A 21,739-nucleotide genomic window follows, 5' to 3' on the forward strand; every position below is an offset into this window, starting at 1 on the left:
GTTTGCTGACAATTGTCTTGACGAAAGTGGAAGCCGAATCGGTTGTGTTCAATCAGTTTTATTTACATACAACCTATTATAATGTGGACCTTTCTTCGCCTCTTCAACTGTTCCACAGCTGCTGCTGCCATCTTGCATGCCACATCGAGGAGGGGGGGGGCAATGTACATGGCAGGAGCATGGGCGGATTTTCCAAGGAACTCTGGAAAGCTGTAATCAAATTGCGGGCAAAGTTTAAAAAGTCTTAAATACAAAAAGGGTGAAGAGTGTTGTAACCTTGTACATGTTTCAGCTACAGCTGTAAGTGCCTTGTATCAACCAAGCTACAGTTCTTGCAATAATCCACTTTGTGATACTCGGTATGAATTGATAAGACTAGCTGCTATTCTAGTGGTTGTGCAGGCCACAAGGGAACAGTGCCTGGCCTTTGTGCTCGTATGTGTAAATTTCTCTCTTTCGGTCTCGCCCAAGCCACACCAAAATGTTATCCACAAGTGTCGTGCCAAAAAGGCCTGGCAACATCTTGTATTAAGCCGTTTGACCCATTTTATTGCACTGATGCACACGGTGCAACCAAATGTAGGAAATGACATCGCCTAGGTGATTAGTAAATTACCCTTCTAAAATACCACAAGAGCAACTTTGCTGTGGCAAGAGCCTTAGCAAAAACATAAGAGACACACAAATATGAAGGAAAAGCGACACCTTCAAGTTCCCGCACCAACTCACCGTGACAAGCACAGATATTGACAGTGTCTGCTTGAGCTTAGTTATTTGGAGATACATGCAGTTGAATGCTTTTACGAGCATTGAGATGCCCCACTATGCTAGCTTGCCTTTTATGGCTATAGAAAGTTGTATACTGCCACAAGTCTGCCTATTCCGATTAGAATCTATATTGAAGCTGCTTTGAGCAACAAGTGGTATTCTATTTCAGCGCTAATGATACATTGAGAGTAGTGTGCCTGGAAGGAATAGACAAAAGCATTGCAGAAGCTGCAGTACTTTGTGCTCGCTGAATGATCACACGAGAAGGTAAAGATGCCATCAGAAAGCATCTTTCGTACGGAGTCTCTTTAAAAGAAAAACACTACAACTAGACATGGTGAAAGTTGTGGGCAAACTAAAAATATAATGATAGTTCAAGGTGTGGTATGGCATGTTTATGCTATTTCTGAAAAAAATAAACACGGCAAGTGTGTCCATGCCAACAATTGACACAGGATGTGCAGATGCAAAACTGCAATACAGCACCACGCCGTCAAAACGACAGTATGCAAGTGGTGGTCCAGCATCAAAACTTCAATGTCCCTACACTGCAACACTGGGTGGCCAGCAGGCACTGCTCTGTCGGGCACAGGACGTGGCAGCAACTATTTCTCCTAAGGATTCAATAAACGGATTTCTCTACCTCACCCGCCATGCGATGCGCCATGTGAGGGAATGACAGTGCCACTACTCTCACAGGATATGGATGGTGCACAACACCACCTTGAGCATCGGAGCGCACGTCTGTCTGTGAGCTCTTTGTACTACAAACACAAGTGGTGCATGCAAGGTAACATTTAACACATCACTGCCAAATGCCATCAACGAACAGAAGCAGCAAAGAAAGCTGCTTACATAATTTTCAGTGTGTCGGAACTGCATATTTTTTACATCCTGTCTGCATGCCGCATTGTTCATCACTGCTAAAAAGTGCATAGTTGCATGGTACTTTTTTTCGATTTTGTGCACTTTCTTTTGTCCTGAAAAAATAACCACATAAAAATAAAGCAGATGTTTCTCAATGAGCTGTAAGTACTAAAGTTGCTCAAAAGGGTAGTTTACTGAATTGATTGCATTTGAGTACTGCAGGCCTAGTTTCTTTCGGTCTTTCTCTTTTAAAGCCTCGGCACAAGTTAGCTGAAACACCCTGTATACTGGACAGCTTGCCTGGCTGCCCGCACCGCCGAGGCGGAGTATCTTACGTTTTTGTGGTGCACTTGTCGCCGTCTCGTGGCACCGGTCGTCCATCCTTATCGCGCACACGCCGGTGTCGTCTGGTGTTCCAATTGGCTGCAGCAAAGCAGACAGCTCTGGCGGGCAGGAAAAAAAGTGGTCCGCAAGCGATCGGGCTTGCTGCCACGTTCAACGCCTGCTTTTATCCGCCTGGCCAAGAGCTTTGCCCGGTTTAGCCGCTCCGTCTTCAGTGTGAACGTGCCTTTAGAGTAAAAAATCAACAGCTTACGCTTCCACATTTTTTGCTTGGTAGCTACATTCAATTTGCTTGCTCCTCGTCTTTTAGATGTCTAGGCTCCTCACATTTTAACGTGGCTGAATAGTGCACAAATCAGAAACTAGAGTTTCTGTGGCCTAGCCTTCTCACACTTGCAAGGATACCATCCAAAATTGACCTATTTTTCTTATGGGGTGCCCACTGATTATGACGATGCTGACATCGAAGGATCTCGAGTGGTTCTCTAGCATTTTGGTGACAAACGGAATACAGTAAATGCCGAGCTACAACTGACTTGATATCTGTCAGCACCAATGAACGCAGTAAGTATTCTCACTAAATTGAGAATCCAGCCCAACAGCAGATGGACACCAGTGGTTTGAATCCCCCGTGTTGGCAAATTTAACTGGCTGAAATCAAGCATTTAAAAGACGCACTTAGTTCCATCCCTTCAATCTGTGAGCATAATGAAGATCAAAGGTCAGGTTATGTGGCTGCAGCACCTTCTGTTCATGCAGCATACCTTGTGTGCAAGCCACATCTATTTACAACAGAAACAGCGCTTTCCACCCGTGAGCTAATGTTCGGTGTTAAAATATGGTAGAATTTTTTATCCAGCCAACGCGTGCACGCTGAAATCCAAGTGGTACAGCCAATATGTGCCTGTTTAATCACTGCAATGCATTGAGACACTTCCGACAACGCATGGCTGTACCAGAAAAGGTTTTAATTTTTTTCACTAATGCCATGTACTTATGAACTTTTATGAATGTACCTGCAGCTTTCGCAGGCTTCTCGAGCGTAAAGTGGCCTGTGTGTTATTGCTATTCAGCCGGAGTGCAATAGGAGCCAGTCAAATGAGTAAAACATGAAGTCAATGTGCACACAAAGACTACATGTACCCTTGCATGACTTCGTGCCACAGGTAGCCAACAGCTTCCAATTCACAGTTCTTGTAATATGCTTGTGGCAGCCATCTACAGTGATCTATTTGATTTAACGGGGATGTGTATGTTGGCTGAAAAAGAGAAAATATGCTAGGAAATATATTAACACCGATGGAAGCAATATATCCTTTCCGGTAGAGTTTTGCACAGAAAAGTTTGCAGATCCCATGCATATGAGAAAATCGGTTATAAGTGAAGCCTTTGTAATGTTCAGTAAAATGCAACCACTCGTTTACTTCTATAATTCTGCACACAATGCATGTCCTGGTCTCGTTTAGTTCATTTTTGTCCATACTCGGTTGCTTTCGATGCTGACTTTCCGACTTCTCTGTGGCTGACTTCTTAAATTTCCTGTTGTATACTTAATTTCTTGCCTCTTGTTCTACGTGTCTACCCAGTGGTACATGTTGAGCTGCACTTAACAGGTAACCAAGTTGCCATTTGGACACATGCCAAGCAGCACATATCCAGTGCCATACACAGTGACCAATATTGGCAGGACTGCAGCAGCCACCACCCACTGAGCAAGGAAGAGGCAAAGCGGGTTTCGTTTTAAGAACCGCTCATTAAAGTTATTCAATCAATCAATCAAAAATATGTAGCAGCTTGCATATGTAGGAATGCGATTTATTCGCGATGCTAATAATTTGATCACCTGTTTTGGTAGCTGTGGGCACGAGAAATTTAGACACCTAACCGCACCAAAATTCAGCTATTATGAAAACGCGGAATTTCGATCAAAAGAGTCGATTTGCCGCTGTGGTGGTTTGAAGGACGGCGACAGAATAAACCAAACATTGTAGAAAGGGAAGTAAACAATCTGCGCAACCGCTCTATCGCATGTTTGACAAAGAAATTGACGAAAAAATGTGCTTAACGTGATTCAGAAACATGTCTACACAAGAACGTTCAATGGTAGAAATTACACTTCACCGCTACAGAGTAGCGAAGTTGCCCTGAATAGTGGGACCAATATTTTCCGACCGCCCAACAAAGGGTGAAGTGCGCACAGTATGTACGGCAACACTTGCTTTGTTCACCGCAGTAATGCCACCCTGTGATGGAGACAACTACGACAAACGGTCCGCATTTCTTCAGCAGCGAGCAGCGAGAAAAAGTGAAACATTTTTTTACCGAGTCAGAAATAAGCCAAGCGTGTTCCTGACGGTATGTAACGGCATGCCTCTGGAAAAAAGGGGTCCATACCTCGGGGTTCAAATTCCGCAGACACGGCATGCGCTTCAGCGTAGCCGTCAATTTGCGGTTGAGCAAGCGACGTTTTTGCATTTTCTGTTCTGCATCAGCATCTTCTAGCCAGCGAGAGAGCACCTTGAAAACCAGCACGACGGGCGCCGTCTCGCTGAACAATCAAGGCCTAAAATTTAAAAGAAAACACAACTATTGGCGCTTATTGTTTCAAATTTTGTGATTTCAGTAGACTTACCTTGATGTTGTTGCACATTTCTTGTAGATCCATGTTGCTTTCACGGTCATTTCCGCCAACATAAAGAACGGCGAAATCGACACGCTCGAAGCGCATCGTGGAGACAGCCCACGCCAGCCACACTGAATTGTAGCCAGCAAAACTGAATGTGCAGTCTTTAATAGACTCAATTAGGCACAGGCGCGACCTATTAAAGAATTTAACCTGACTCGCCGACAATGACGCCGCGCAAGGACGGCATGACTGAACACGATCCAGCGAGGCGTAACAAGACCACGCGAACGAACATACGTGAGCCGGCAGAAACCACAGGGATTTAGCAGCAGCACCTAGCAGCGTCTTTCCCTAGGCGTACAAGTACCTATCTGGGGGCAGGGAGTACGGCACTGGCTCACGTCACATCCGGTTTGCCTCTAAACCGGGTACAGCCGGCCTGCGGGGATACGCTTCTCAACGAGTGTCCGCGCTCATCGAGTATGATGTTTTTTTATGTCTACTTGTGCGCGCTGACACCATCCTTGTTAATTCAGTTAGTAAGCGAATGTTTCCAAGTTTATACGGCCGATAAAACTACTATCCTCCACTACGGCGTGCCTCATAATCAGATCGTAGTTTTGGCACGTTAACGCCCATAATTTTTCACTTCGAAAGACGGGATGCTTCACAGTTGCAAAAGAATGAATAAAGGGGAAATCAGACATTCACCCGTTCGTAGCAATTGTTACGAACGGGTGGATGTCTGATTTCCCCTTTATTCATTCCTTCTCTCCACCTTGCGGGTTTCCGCAGAACTACTACGTCAGTTGCAAAAGAAGTTCCACTTATGGCACATATTTTCCCAAGCGTATATACGAAGCGCGGCCAGTGCACAGCTGTATACATCGAGATGAATGCAACAGCAGTGCGGCGCCGACGACGCTCAACCCAGGCAGCACACACGTTAAACAAGAGAATGGAAGGAAACGTTGACAGAATGCTGATCAGGAGTGATAAGTGAACCAACCAAACTCGAGACTCGATTCGGTGTCGATGTCCCTTGTTTTTCACGCCGCCGCCGACATCGTGGGGTCTGGACAGCGCCTCCTAGATAACAGGTCTGTGCACTCTGCTTTATGACGTCATGCTACTTGGACAGAAATTTCCATTGCCAAGCCCGGCGTGACGAAAGCGTTGACGTCAAAATCACTGTTGCTTACTAGGGAGCATCCCCATTAGATTCTAGGCCGGCGCTGGGTGCACGCACGTGGTAGCAGACGACCCCAAGTGGAGCCCGCTGTTGCCACGCATGAGGACGTCACCTCATGCGTGGCATAAAATGCTAATATTATCGTTTTGTTGTTAAAAAGACTACGGGTAAATAGATAAAACATTTATTTGATGCTGCGTTTTTTGATGTCTGTCGGCGCCTACACGCGCGTGCACGCAGTGGGATGATCGCTGTGGTTCCTTGTGGCCATGTGGTGTGTACTGTACTGCGAGTGCGAATAACGTTGCCGTTACGAAGCTACAGAAGCTTCGAACGAACTGTACTGCATCCACGAAACAGCACCACATGTCACCTGATTTGGACTGTCGGTTTCGGAGGGTCGTGGTAACACTGCGCCGACTGCATATGATGCCGACACGGATAATGTATATTGCAGGGTGTGTCATATGTGGCACTTTTTAGTTGTGTTTACGCCTTCTGGTAAAGCCGGATGCCCGTTTGGCCTTGGACACCGCGTCGAGACACTTCTCACGACCTCGAAAACACTCAAGTGATGCGCGCCGGCATTGACGATAGATGTAGGGTGCATATACATTTCCAAATCCCTTTGCAAAATAAGGGCGCCTTTTGTCGATGAACAAATTGCATTCACACATTTCGCGTTCCTTCACGCACGCAGAAGCCAAGTAACGCGGGCAAGGTAATGTCTAATAACGCGAAAGCCTATACGTCAAACGTGAATCTAACAGGAAGGCCCGTTCCCGCCTGAAGGCAATGTCAGCAAGTGTCCGTGACGAGCTTTAAGTGACTCACACAAGGCTGGGCATTGAACACTCTGCCTAGTGCCCATCCCGCTTTCATGGACCACTTGAAATGCCCAATGTATTCGTTGCTATAGATTGTGGTGCAATGAGACAGCCATTTCATAGCAGCAATGCAAATTACCTGTGGAAATAATAGTAATACGGCGGGTTTTTGTGGTGATTGTTAAGGGATGTTTTTGTGGTGTAACGTTAAGGGATAAGAAAAGAGCAGATTGGGTGAGGGAACAAACGCGTGTTAATGACATCTTAGTTGAAATCAAGAAAAAGAAATGGACATGGGCAGGACATTTAATGAGGAGGGAAGATAACCGATGGTCATTAAGGGTTACGGACTGGATTCCAAGGGAAGGGAAGCGTAGCAGGGGGCGGCAGAAAGTTAGGTGGGCGGATGAGATTAAGAAGTTTGCAGGGACGACATGGCCACAATTAGTACATGATCGGGGTTGTTGGAAAAGTATGGGAGAGGCCTTTGCCCTGCAGTGGGCGTAACCAGGCTGAGGATGATGATGATGATGATGATGATGATGATGATGTCATTATGTAGCATATGAATAGGAATGCAATCATTTCCACCCTGTGCATGTGTTTAGATAAATGGTTTATCTTCTGAATATATGGTACAGCACCTGGATCTTCAGTGGATCTCTCATTGTACAGGCTATACGAAAACCTCTCTACCTTTGTGTGCTTCATTTTTTCCAACTGCTTTGCTCTGCCAGGAAGGCCAGGTTTCTCTCACTGAGTTTCACTCACTAAAGGAACAGGCTTATGCGACTTAGCTGGACTTGAAGCAATCAAAAGGCGTCAAACACATGTGGTGGAGTACAACTGGTACAACTTTCAATTGAGGGCCAATGTGCATTGTCAGATTTGGCAGTCGTAGCTGTAGAGAGGATCTTGGTGCGACAGGGCTAGGTGAGCAGGATTTATTTGCAGAATTTGCATTTAAAACATGAGGTACATTGGCAGTCTAGCGCGACTCCCATATGGGGCCCGCAAAACTAACATACAGCAAACAGTTTACGAGCACACAGCTCACTACTACATTTCGAACATGACAACGAGCACTCAGCTCCCGACGACGAGCACGACACGAGCACGCTCTAGCAGCTGGCAAACGCTGCTTATAAGCTCTCCGCTTGACGTCATAGTTCGACGTCATCGTTCGGCGTCACTCTTCGAGGTCCACGTGGACGGAGTCCCAGTGGACGGAAACGTTCTTCCAGTCATTGTAAACTTGCCGCCGCCCCGCAGTACGGCCCACACACACAAAGGCACACACATTCCGATGTCCGGCGCCGACGACAGAGGGGCGCCGTTCCGCGGAACAGTTTACGTACACATAGGTGGTGGTGGTGAAAAACGTTTATTTGCTCTATTTACATATGGAGTTAGCGGTTCTTCAGATGGCTTCTTCCATCTTGATTTGAAGGGTTGGTGCCCCTAGTCCAGGGCCCCACTGAGGGTAGCTGCCGTGCGAGCACGCCTTACTAGCCCTTGCTGGACTTTCAGGATGTCGCCGGAAAGCATACTCTCCCACTGTTCCGCACTCGGGTTTTCTATTATGGTTATTTCTTTTGCTTTTTGGCAAGCCCACGTGATATGATATAGCGTGGGCTTGTCCCCGCACCAGGGGCATGTGTTCTCATATTGGGTAGGGTAAATTTTGTTTAGAATGTATAAGTTCGGGTATGTGCCCGTTTGTAGTTGCCCCAATTGCATGTATGGATTTCGGAAAGGCATGTCAGCACAGGATGTCTTCCTCCTCCTCAAGGAAGAGGTCCTCAACCCACAACCGGGCAGCAACAACAACATACTCCTAGCCCTCGACGTAGAAAAAGCATTTGATAATATAGCACACAAAACCATCCTAGATGGTCTCGCCGCCATAGGATGCGGAGAGCGAGTATACCATTATGTCGTGGCTTTTCTCAGACACCGCAAAGCTCGCATCGGCATAGCAGGCGTACAATCGGACATATATTATCTACCGCAGAAGGGTACTCCGCAAGGGTCAATATTATCTCCTTTCCTCTTCAACATCGGACTTAGAAAACTTGCTTTACAACTGGAAAACATCCCAAAACTCGGATGTGCCTTCTATGCCGACGATATCACTCTATGGGCAACCAAGGGTTCATACGGCGACAGAGAAAACACTTTACTCACAGCTATTGGGTACATAGAGTCATACCTAACCACAGCAGGAATGAGGTGTGCCCCACACAAGTCGGAGTACCTTCAAGCCCGGCCTAAGCAAACTAAGGAACATCGAGCCCCGCCAATACATCTCGAGATTGCCGGGCAACCTATAAAGCGCGTCCCGACCGCACGCATACTAGGTATGCACATCCAGGAGAACAACGGCATAAAGCTAGCCTCAGAGAAATTAAATCACGTTATAAGAAGCACCGCATCACTCATCGCCAGAGTAGCGCGCAGCAAAGATGGTTTCTCAGAGGACGAAACCTTAAGATTGGTACAAGCCCTCGTCATCAGCCGTGTCACGTACGCGCTACCGTATCAAGTCAAGCGCAAAAGCGAGACAGAACGCATGGACACTCTTATAAGAACCGCGTACAAAACGGCCTTACAGCTACCGTCAAGCACAAGCACAAAGAAATTACTAGCGCTAGGCGTATACAACACCTTTGAGGAGCTAGCAAGTGCCACGCTCATAGCGCCGAGGGAGCGCCTCAACAAGACTCAACAGGGAAGACACCTTCTTCAACGGCTAGGGTACCCGCTGACACCTCAGTACTGCAAAGAAGAAACACAACTCTTGCCTAACCACATTAGAGAGAACATTGTAGCAGACCCTATCCCCAAGAACATGCACCCCACCCACAATCAGGAGAGAAGAGCAGCGCGTGCCCGCATGTTGCACAAACGTTGTTTCAGAGACCCGGATACATACTACACGGACGCTAGCCCGTACCCATCGTCGGCACGTTGCGGGCTCAAATACACACTCGCCGTTGTCAATCAGGGGAACCTCGTAGCCTCAGCCTCCATCCGCGCCACATGCAGCGCAGCAGCAGAAGCAGCAGCAATCGCTCTCGCACTTCGCGACGCTGAGAGCAAGGGAAGGTCCGCCCGTGTCCTCACTGACTCACAAGCGGCTTGTCGTTTATACCTGAATGGAACACTCCCTATACAAGCCATTCGAATCCTGGGTCGCACACTACAATGGACCCACGGTATCGTCTGGTGCCCCGGGCACGAAGGCCTGCGGGGCAACAAAGAGGCGGACTGCCCAGCTCGAGTTCTCACTAGCCGAGCGGCAGACCACACCGTTCTTCAGCCCCCGACAGACCGACGAGCGACCCACGAGTTATTAACGACAGGTCAACAAACACTACAGGACCAACGGTTCGGAAGAACGCAATACGCTCCCCCACACAAAGCTCTCAATAAACTCCAGGCAAGGGAATGGCGCCGCCTGCAAACTAACACATACCCACACTTGTCTCGTCTACACGCAATCTACCCAGACAGTTATACGTCCCGAACATGTCCCTGGTGTAGCAACCACACAGCGACACTCGCGCACATAACACACGAATGCACCGACCGTCCGGGCGACGCAATTTCGCCACGAGTCACAACACACACACTCACTACGTGGTCTTGGGAGGCGAGACTCTCCGAACTGGACCTGGGAAGCCAACTGGCGACCCTCGACCAGGCCCGGCGAGCCGCCATCGCCAGTGGAGCCCTGTCAGAGGGAACCACCCAGGAATAAACCGCGCAACGGTTTCTCCAATAATAATGTTCCTCCTCCTCCTCCTCTGGTGCCGGGTATCTCATTCTGGCGCCCCTGAAGTAGTTTAGCGTGTCAGCGTATGTTTGGCCTACCGGTTCTGGGTCCTCTATGGCGGCAGTGTTCTTGGACGCCCGGTTTGTTGCGTACCCTCGAGCTATCCTATCTGCCTCCCGATTTCTCTCGACACTCGTGTGTCCCGGTATCCAAACTGTCGCGTGTTTGCTTTGCTTGTCTGTGGGTCGGCCGTTAGAGCGTAGAATGTTCAGCGCTTTGCGGCTGATCCTGCCATTCATGTAATTCCGGCATGCTGTTTGCGAGTCTGTTAGAATCGTTAGGGATTTGCCTAGTCGATAGCCCTGCACTGCCGCTAGAGCTACGGCCGCTTCCTCGGCTTCAACTACCGTGCAGTTCCGTATTGACGCGCTGGTGATTTCCCTGAGGTCCGGGCCAATCACCGTCGCCACTTTATGCTTATTGCCTTCTCCTTTGCAGGCGTATGTTGCGGCGTCAACATACACCATTTCGTTCCGGATGGCCAGTGTCCTTTGCACGTACTCTGCCCTCGCCTCCCTGCGTGCCTTGTGCAGGTTCGGGTCCATATTTCTGGGTATTGGTGCTACCCTGATGGTACTGCGGTACTCGTCCGGGATCGTCATGTTATCTTGTACTTCTCATAGGGTTGATTCGCCGCCGTACCTGACACATAGGCACACACATTCCGATGTCCGGCGCCGACGTCAGAGGGCTTCGTGGAACTCCGCTCCGTCCCCGGTGGCGCTGCCGAGTGCCACATTCCTGAGCTGACCGCGCGCCACGTGGCTGCCGGTCATCCGCAGTTCTCTGAAGGGCGCCCCGTCTGGGGGGCTTGGAACACGTGCAGCGGGCTGAAAGCTGGCACGTTGCCACCCCGTACGGCCATTCCTAACAGCATGCACCACTAGGGGTTAATTTCCTATTGGAAACACTAACATAGTGGCTTTTTTAAAAAGTGGTATGCCTTAATAATATTGTTAAAACATAAAAGTATGTCTGCAAATTTAAGAAATGTGGAGTCCCTGACATAATTTCTAATGCGTTTTGGTACATTATATTATTTCCAGTGAACTCCTCAGCACGTACCGCTGTTATTTTTCAGCATTCTCTTACAACAGCTTTTGTTCCTTCATCTCTGAAGCAAACAAAAGTCCTCCCTTTTTTAAATGTGGTGACTAAGGCATTTGTAGCTATAGATAGATTGATCTTAACTCCTTACTCAAGTAAAATCTTAGAATACATAGTTTATGACCATGTTGTTGAATTCATTGAGTCACATAATGCCTATCTAAGTTTTAACATGGCTTTAGTACCATGTCGCAGTTTATGGAATTCACTCACAACGTCACTCATGCTTGTGTTTTCTAGCATTTCTAGCAATGTCAATCATGATTAATAGCCTGGACTTCATTTGCTTGTTTTTTTCGCATTGCCTTGTGTGGATATTGTTCTTGTATATATATTGGAATAAAAAATTCAGTGGCAAGCCAGTGCTCCTCTGGTATTTTCACTGTCCTTCATACTTTGTGCACTGTTTCTTTCTAGTCTTTCAAAAATGCGCTAACTCGCCCAGCTCTCAGTGTGGAAGTTTAAAGTCGGCTGTTAAAGTGAGAATTCAATAAACATGAAAGCTGTTTGTAAGACAATAACAATGATTTTACTGTCTGCAACATGCAGTTTACACATGTTGGTACAAAAAGATTTGAAAGAGATACACAGAGTGTTACAGTCTGCAAGGTTGAACGGTCCTGTCTCTGCCATGAATACCGGCAATACCATCATAGGTGTGCACGGGTCTTGCACTACAAGCCAGAGATCTGCTCCAGGGCTTTCTTATTCTATTAAGTGTCAGCTTCTTGCATTCATAACGTGGTTGGTGAATTGCTTACCTGATTTCCCATCTAAGTCCTTGTATTTCATTATGCTGTATTCACCGAATTATTTTCAGCACATTCTTTCATTCTATGGGTGCTATCGGACTTGAATATGGGGCCGCGGCTTTTCCATTTTGTCAAGGCTTTCCTTATGGATAGAAGGACATGTCTCAGGTTTGGGGAGATAAAGTCGGAAGTCTTTAAATTGGGTTGCTGTGGTACTCCGCAAGGATCCATGTCGCCTATGTTTATTCGATCTGGTAATGTCGAAGCGAGCTAATACACTGGACACCATCCAGGGTATTGGCTATTCTATCTGTGTGGATTATGTTACTATATGGAGTGTCCGTGGTAGTGATGGAGAGCTTGAGGCTAGGCTGCAGGAGGTAGTAACGCTTACAGAAGAATATTTGGGTCGTATGGGGCTCAAGGGCTCCACTAAAAAGTCGGAGTTGTTGAGCCACTAAAAAGTCGGAGTGTTGAAGCTAGGTCGTAGGCCGAAAAATTGGGTACCGGAAGATCAGCCTTGCATTAGAATCCATACTAGGGAAGGGTCGTTGATATCCAAAGCTGAAGCAATCGGGGTCATGGGTTTTGTAGTTGAAGCGAATGGATCGAATATTAGGACCATTCAGCTTATTACCAAGAAGACGGAAGAGGCCATAAGACTTATCAGAAGTATTTCTAATAGGCATATGGGTTTAGGAGACGTGCGGTGCGGTTAGTTCACGCATTTATTCTGTGTCATTTCTCGTATGTGGTAGCTATGCTAAATTGGAATAGGGGGGAGAAAGATAAATTGGAAGCTTTAATCAGAAAAGCCGTTAAGGCGGTGCTTTGTCTGTCTGTGAGTATCAAACGACATGCTGTTGCGACTGGATTTGCATAGCACTTTAGACGAAATTGCCGAGGCTCAGCGTACGGCACAAAGAGAGCGGTTGCTAGGCACACCAGCGGGTAGCTTTATATTAGAGCCAATTGGAGAATCGATGGCTGTGTCGTGCGATAGGGTGTGGCTACACGAGTTGAACGCGAACCTTAGGGCCAATATCATGGTTCGTCCGTTTCCGCGGAATGTGCACCCTGTGCTCAATGTAGGGAGGCGGGTCGCGAGAGCTAGGGCTTTGTTGCGAGGGGCAAAGGATCAGTAGAAGGAGTCTGCGTTTGTTGACGTGGCATGGATTAATGGGAAAGTGGCTTATTCGGTGGTGGTGGTAGATGCCAAAGGGAGCGTTCGAAATGCCGCTTCCATTTATACAAAGATCCGGGTGTCGCTGAGCAGGTGGCTATTGCTCTAGCACTAATTGATTCAAGAAGCGTTTTGGTGTTTAGTGACTCGCGATCTGCGATTAAAGCCTTCTCGAGGGGACTTGTTGCGGAACCAGCTAACAAACTGCTGCAGGGTAGGGATACCATTTCGCATACAGTTACTTGGTTCTCGGCGCACATGGGGTTAGTGGAGGGAGCCCCACGTAACCTCAGCGAGGTGACGCACAGGGAGGCACGAAGATTAGTGTGCCGTGCACTCCCTGAAGGGGCTGGATTTCCCGCTCCTTTTTTCAGGGACCAGCTGTTAACCTACAACGAGCTCACCAAGCACTATTACTTAGGGTGCAGGGCATTCCCCCTGCCACATTCTAAATTAAATAGGCCACAGGCGGTTACAATGAAGCTTATGCAGACACGAACGTACCCTAACCCGGTCGTTATGAATAAAATAATCTGGACTGTGGGGTTTCAGTCTATTGTAGTAAGTGTGGGGGTTTGGTCGATTTAGAACACATGCTTTGGCGCTGCTTGGCGTTGGGCGGTGATGGTTCTCAAGGTGAACAGTTGTGGCAGTGGATGTTTCACAGTGAAGTGCTGGCGGACCAACTCAGAGCTGTCCAGAGGGCCCGTGTGACGGCAGAGGGGCTCCGCCTCTCTGTCCCGACGTGGGAGCGGCCCGCATCAGCCCCAGACTGATCCATCCGGACCTAAACAAAAATATTCATACCATGTACCATACCTTTCTTTCAATGACATTAAGAGTTACATTCATTTTGTGTCAAGGTGCTTTCTAATACGCCAAGATTAAAGGTTCTGACAAGTTTTCAAGAATGACCCAATGACAAAAATATTCTCAGCCATGAAGGATGCTCATTGAGACACGAGGCACCTTCTCCCACAAAACATGAATCAATTTTATTTTTAGATAAATGCACATCAGTTTCTTACTTGCCAAGGTACATCTCTACACCAGTAAGCACCACATGGTCTTTCCAAAAGGAGTTTCATAAGTAGTTAAATACACTCTTTAAAAGCTTTCTGTAGGGACCTGTGTTTACGATCACTTGCAAGATGTGAAGCAGATAGCAACAGTGTGCAGCCTTAGTGCATCTGCTGTTGACAGAGCTAAGCTGACGTGAAAGTGAAAAGGCATACCCACATATATTAACCCAATGTAAACATATGGCTTTATAAAGACATGTTGCACCGGAAAGGTGAATTGAAGGTCGGCAGGATTTTATGGTAATGTGGCATGCACAATGCAGTTAGGATACAATATGCATATTGCTGTACAGTTGCTAGTTTGATTTGTTGGTGTTGCATGGCCGAAAAGAAAGCTGCGGCATAAGTCTGCATGTTATAGCGTTATTTGTCTTCACGATATCAAAAAAATTGCAGTTCGTTGGTTTACCAAACGCACTATCAATCAGCTAAGCCGCTCTTGACATAAAGCTTGTCAGCTCAGTTTTTACATATGTTAGCTTTGGGAATGTCCTTTTACCCAAATTTGTTACGGGAACTGTGGAAAGGAGGTTACTAACGCAAAAGAAATCTTGGAAACTGATTTGTCCAGCCCAGAATCATGTTATGGTGCTGGCTTTCTTTATGCCAGTTTGAGACTTAAGAAGCTACATCTTAGCATGCAAGCTGTCAAATTATGCATATTTCAGAGGGGCTTGACATAAAAAGCCATTTCATTATACCCCACATAAAGGTCCTAAAGGTTCTACATGAAAACTATGAGATAAAATTCTGTAAATCCCACCCAGGTGTGGGAATTGATGTTGTGCGAAGTATTTTGCAGGTAGTTGCCTATGCAAAGGTGAAGCGTTGCTATCGGGTGTTCCGAAATAAACACTCGTGTGAAACTTGCTTTTGAATCGCTGCTCAAACGGAGGTGACCAACAACCGGTGGGCGTGCTGCTGCTGAGACATTCGGATCTTTTCATGTGAGCCATCTGGTTCGTGCGCCCACGCCCACTTAATAAATTGAGTGGGCATGGAAGCACAGTGAAGATGCGGGACTCACGTTTCTTCTTGTTCCTTGTGCAGTATATCGGCGTGTTCTTGGACTGCGGTGGGATGCACACTACGCCCTTCTTCAGCGCCAGCATCACATCTGCGCATGCGGCACAAGATTGCAGCGGTGGAGCGCAGCTGACACCCACGGCTATCAACGGATCCACTATTGCCGGCAGTGGCGCTTCGTACTGCTTCCTTGGGCTTCACAGGGCAGCTGCAGTGACATCGTCAGCGGAGCACTTAAAAGGCAGCTTAGTGGCCTTCCCCTTCAGTGGGCATGGAAGCACAGTGAAGATGCGGGACTCACGTTTCTTCTTGTTCCTTGTGCAGTATATCGGCGTGTTCTTGGACTGCGGTGGGATGCACACTACGCCCTTCTTCAGCGCCAGCATCACATCTGCGCATGCGGCACAAGATTGCAGCGGTGGAGCGCAGCTGACACCCACGGCTATCAACGGATCCACTATTGCCGGCAGTGGCGCTTCGTACTGCTTCCTTGGGCTTCACAGGGCAGCTGCAGTGACATCGTCAGCGGAGCACTTAAAAGGCAGCTTAGTGGCCTTCCCCTTCAGTGGGCATGGAAGCTCAGTGAAGATGCGGGACTCGCATTTCTTCTTGTTCCTTGTGCAGGTTGGTCACATTTCCCTACTGCCCAGAAAATGTTACAAATCAGATGACCCTTTTGTAATTGTGCTTCCAGGCCCAGAAGCCTTGCTTGAACCTTTTTGTGCATTGTTCTTAGCTATGTGTGGTGACGTTGAACAAAATCCAGGCCCGCCTACGGATGAGATATTTCGTATGGTGAAAGAAACTAATGAACGATGTATACGCATAGAAGCCAATCAAACTAGCATGGCGCAGGCAATTGCTGAGCTTAAGACAGCGCAGGAGTCGTTTTCTGGTGCAATTGAGGAAATAAAGGAGCGCCTAGATGCAGTCGAAGAGCAAACTGCTGTGTTTCAAAACTGGGAGCAAGAAATGACAGCCACGCGCCGGGAACTTCGGCGTGTGCAAGATGACTCCTTTGCGGCCCATTCGCGATTAGACGACGCAGAAGATCGGTCGCGACGTGATAATTTATTATTCTTTGGAATAGCCGATGACGCGACAGAGACATGGAGTCAGTCCGAAGAAAAAATTGTTGGGTTTGCTTCTGACAAACTGGAGATGTGCTTATCAGCAGACCAAATAGCGCGTGTCCACCGAATCGCTCGTTTTACACGGGAAAAAAATAGACCAATAATTGTCAAGTTCTGTGCGTCCAAAACCAAGGAGGCTGTTCTTTCTAAACGAACCTTGCTCAAAGATGACGCGGTTAGCATTAGTGAAGACTTTTCACCTGCGACGCGACTGGCTCGTAAAAAACTACTGGAATTCGGCAAGGCACTTAACACGAAGTTCAAACTGCGCCATAACAAACTTCTCATTGATAATAAATGTTACATCTATAACTCTGTCGAAGACAAGGTGCACGAACAGAGTTCTATTCCTAATGCACCCAGGGCTGAAAAGCCGTCCTTAAAATCAACTCGGTCGGGTAAGGTGTACTCTGGCACTGGCTAGGACAGGATGAGGGGAGGTGACCCGACAGTTGGTGCGTCTGTGCTATTTACTAATATACGCAGTTTCTACCCCAAAAAAGATAACTTAAATGCGTTAATTAATGACTGTAATGCTGATCTTGTCGTACTAACGGAAACCTGGCTTTCTAGCCGTATATCTGATTCGGAGTTATTTCAGTGTAACAAAAAATTTAATGTTTATCGTCGTGATCGCACTGATAGAATGGGTGGAGGCGTTCTCATTGCCATTAATGAAAACATTGAATCTTATCCTATCCATATTAGTAGCAATCTAGAAATAGTGTGGTGTTGCATTACTCTTAATTTTAAAAAACTGATCTTCGGTGCTTGCTACCGTCCCCCTACCTCGGGTCACACTTTTTGTGCAGATTTTCATGATTGTTTAAACCAGATTGTTGTGCGTTTCCCTGGTGTACCACTTTTTATTCTAGGTGACTTTAACTTTCCCACGATCAGATGGTCCCAGTTGTGTCCCTTTTCAGAACCAGCATGCGTGGACGCGGTCACATTTCTTAACACATGTACTGACTTTCACCTATCACAGATTGTTCACCTACCGACGCGTGTAACACCCACTGCTTCGTCCTTACTCGATCTCGTCCTTACATCTGCTCCTGATATGACGTCACTCGTTACTCATGTGCCTGGATTAAGTGACCATGATGTTCTTCATTTTACATTGTCTATTCCATCTACACGTGCACAAAAACGGCTCAAACAAATACGGGACTACAACTGTGGCAATTACGATGCTATTAACATTGAACTTTCCTCCTTCCTTGACAACTTAATTTCAACCTACAATGAGCAGTCATTCGAAGAACTTTGGAATTCTTTTAGAACAAAAGTAGTTGATCTAACTAACAAATTTATTCCTTTACGAGCTGTTTACGACAACACTAACGCTCCCTGGTATAACAGATATCTCAAGCGGTTATCGAACAAAAAAAGCAGGCTGTTTCATAGTGCGAAAAAATCGCCTAAACCAGAGAGATGGGCTGTATACAAAGCCGCTTCTACGGCATGGATGCAAAGGATGCAGTCACGGCTAAACCTGTTCGTCTTTTTCATGCAGGTCTTTGCCTCGTGCATCGACACTGCTTCTTTTCATCCCGTCGACTGTCAGTGTGCTGCGCCGTGGAATGAACGACATCACCATGTGCCAGTGACGATGCTCTTCCATGCCAACACTGGATTTCGCAACGACACCGATGGCTGCTGCAATGAACGTTGTCGGCATTCGCCATGGCTATCCCAAGTAACATCGACATCATCAAATTTCATGGAAACCGCCCCTCAAGATTTCTTCGCCAGTGGGCAAGGCAGCACCCGAAGGATGCAGTCACGGCTAAACCTGTTCGTCTTTTTCATGCAGGTCTTTGCCTCGTGCATCGACACTGCTTCTTTTCATCCCGTCGACTGTCAGTGTGCTGCGCCGTGGAATGAACGACATCACCATGTGCCAGTGACGATGCTCTTCCATGCCAACACTGGATTTCGCAACGACACCGATGGCTGCTGCAATGAACGTTGTCGGCATTCGCCATGGCTATCCCAAGTAACATCGACATCATCAAATTTCATGGAAACCGCCCCTCAAGATTTCTTCGCCAGTGGGCAAGGCAGCACCCGAAGGATGCAGTCACGGCTAAACCTGTTCGTCTTTTTCATGCAGGTTAGTAGATATCGCAATTCCTGTGAATTTAAAAGCGATTACCTCTGTTTGGTTGTGCTGCCTTGCCCAGGCGTCTTGCTTGAATGTTTTGCTGAGTGTTTTGACTCATTTTGTCTGCTTGCACTGTTGTTAAGCGGGGACGTTGAGCTTAATCCAGGCCCAGGGATAGCAGATCAACTCGAAGAAATTCTCCGAAATCAAAAAGCTTCTTCATGTGAACTAAAGGCTATCGGAGTCAAGCTAGACTCGCACATTACCTCGACAAACGTGAGATTGTCTTCCATTGAAGGTAAACTGGAAGTGCTTTCACAGACAGCTAAAAGGATGGAGACATGCGAGCAAACGCTTGTGGAACTAAACGATGTAGGGGTTGGAGTACGGGACTCCGGGATGAAAAACGAACTTGGGAGATTTATTCTACATTATATACAGAGAGGTGAGCGTCAAGTACCAGTCGTACAGTCATTACGGGCCAGCAGCAACTCGGACGCTGCGGCCCGCGGCAAGAAGTTCGAGAGAGGTGAATCCGGGAATCAGGGCATATCCCAGCATGCTCAGGTCTCTCTGGAAGGCTTCTTATAAAGCCTTCGAGCACTGCAAGTCACGTCATGTTTGACCATTGGGAGAGTCCGCTCCAATGACGCCACTTTCAGCCAATGGTAGGCGCCCGTGTCGTGGTGTCACACCTGGCGGCTTGCTGCGGTCTTGCCTCGCAGACTGGCAATGCACTTCGAACGAGGAGAAGGGGAGGGCTGCACCTGCTCCATTGTCGGATGCCCACCTGCTAATCCCGGCGGCGCACGAACTTGTTGGCACGTAAACTTGTTGCCTTAAACTTGTTTGCTCGGCCGCTTCTCTGGAATGCACTTTCCTGCTTCTGCATTCCTCAATTAGCTGTGCTGCCATCCGATGTGGTCTGGGGAACTCGAAGTAATCGCAGGAAACAGGTCCATATCTAACAGCTCGTCTTCGCCCCGGTAGTTCTGAATGGCCGGTGAACTCAATTCGCTGGCCATGAGGAACGCTGATAGAAGCTTCGGGTACTGGGGTCGAGCCTCGTTTGACAACCCTCGGGATCCTGGGCCCTGGAAAACAAACGTCAAACAAACCAAACAACACAGCGCTGCCCCACGTGTAAGCGCAGGCTCTTCACCCCCGACTCGCCAGGCTATTACTGAGTCAAAATGAACCCTGATCTTTTAGTTCCCCAATTTTGACAACAGTCCCAACCACCCTTCCAAACAGCTATCCATTTCTCCTCGATTGCCGACAAGACCAGAGAACTATTGTTGTTGCAAAACAAAAGGGTCGCTGACGATGCAAACAACAAATGAAAACAGCCGAACATAACTTAAGTGGCCTAACTACACGAACAGCATGTTTCCAATCTATCGCAGTGGCGTACTTATCGCACGTATTGGTGCCACTGATCAACCTGGTCAACCTCACAAGTACGTAATCACAAGTGCACCAGCCTTGTGGTCACTAAACAGAACGCGTACTTGCATTGTAGGCAAACTTTTCATTCACGCTTACTCACGTTTCTTTCCTGAAAGTCCTACAGGACACGTGACATAAACGAACAATTAAACTCGCGGGACTTACACACTCCGCAGAACTCTTAAAATGATGCGTCTTCTACTAACTCTTTCCACGCACGCTCACTAAAGAAGTCAGAATACGGCTGCCCTCCACACACACTAGCAACCCAGTCATAAAGTCTGCTTCCTTCCGTCCACACAGGACACGCGCTAATGGAACTAAGAACGCTTCGCCGTGCAAATCATGCACTCACTGAAAACCTACGCGCTTAACCTTGCAAAATTCAAAAATACTTAAAAAGAAAGAAGGTTAAATAACACACGCGCTTTACCATAGGCCTCTGAACGATAACCTTGACCCTCAGGTTACTCACACACACAAAAAAAAACCTATCTACTTATTAATGAACATCTCGCGAGACTACATGTTTACATAAAACGCATCTTTCAAATCTCGGAGCTTTCTCAAACCAAAACATAAACAAAGCTCATACCTTACACGTTGAAAGAAATCCCAGTCTCAATTCGCGAAAAACTTTCCGATGCTCAAAATAAAAAACAAAATAACATTTCACTTCTAGGGAAGCTCTCTTGGCTTCCCGTTCCCGATTGCTTACGACTGACTCATACTCTGAGCCGTCCCCGAGCTGGTCGCGGCTTGAAAGCTACTCTGGCTGCCGAGAGACAACAAAAGGGCTGACTAACTATCAGCTCCCCCAAGACGTTACGGTCTCCTGCCAATTTGCGTCCCCGCGCCCCGCTTTCAATACGAACTCGATTGACCGCGTCGCTACTCCCCACCTGGTCTCGTCCTGCCACCTTGCGTTTCTTCGAACTGCACGCTGAGCTGTGAAAAGAACTACGGAACGACGAGGAGCTTAACTGCCTCGTGCCCTTTGTCCGCGTCCGTGCAGAACATTCTTCGCGGTCCCCCTTTGACAGGTGGCTCGAACGTTCTGGATGCGTCAACATCGTCCTAGACGACCGCACCTTCTTCCTCGCGCCCTGCCCTTTTGGGTTTCTCGCCATTTTTGGCGGCGCTACATTAATTACCGACTTTCGGTCTTTACCGCGCTTCTTTTTACGGCGCTTTCTCTTTGCACTCGCTTTCATGTCGCCTTCTCGTGCTTCGTGCTGGCCGGTACACATTTCGTCGGCCCGGATCGGCCTCTTACCCGCACAGTCTGAGTGATTCTTACTTAAACCAACACTCTCTCTGCCTCGACTGGCGGACAGCTCAACCGACTCTGGAACAATGCAGCAGGCTTTACTCGAGTAAGACAACTCGCACTCTTGCGAACTGCCCTCTACTACATTGCCCAGCTCACGCTGTGCA

The 21,739-nt window shown here is 47.6% G+C and overlaps 1 long non-coding RNA gene across 2 annotated transcripts; it reads right to left on the bottom strand.

Moving 5' to 3' along the window:
- Nucleotides 1-44: 44 nt before the first annotated feature.
- On the bottom strand, nucleotides 45-5,051 carry LOC139051922 (uncharacterized). 2 transcript variants are annotated; one of them, XR_011509604.1, is made up of 4 exons: nucleotides 4,610-5,051; nucleotides 4,372-4,540; nucleotides 1,971-2,203; nucleotides 45-210 (listed from the first exon to the last, which is right to left on the bottom strand). It is a non-coding gene; the product is annotated as an uncharacterized lncRNA (long non-coding RNA). The 2 variants fall into 2 exon arrangements; XR_011509605.1 differs by lacking the exon at nucleotides 45-210 and having other exon boundaries at nucleotides 1,228-2,203.
- Nucleotides 5,052-21,739: the final 16,688 nt, after the last annotated feature.

The sequence above is a fragment of the Dermacentor albipictus genome, chromosome 1 (genome assembly GCF_038994185.2).
Source record: "Dermacentor albipictus isolate Rhodes 1998 colony chromosome 1, USDA_Dalb.pri_finalv2, whole genome shotgun sequence".
Lineage (NCBI taxonomy): Eukaryota > Metazoa > Arthropoda > Arachnida > Ixodida > Ixodidae > Dermacentor > Dermacentor albipictus.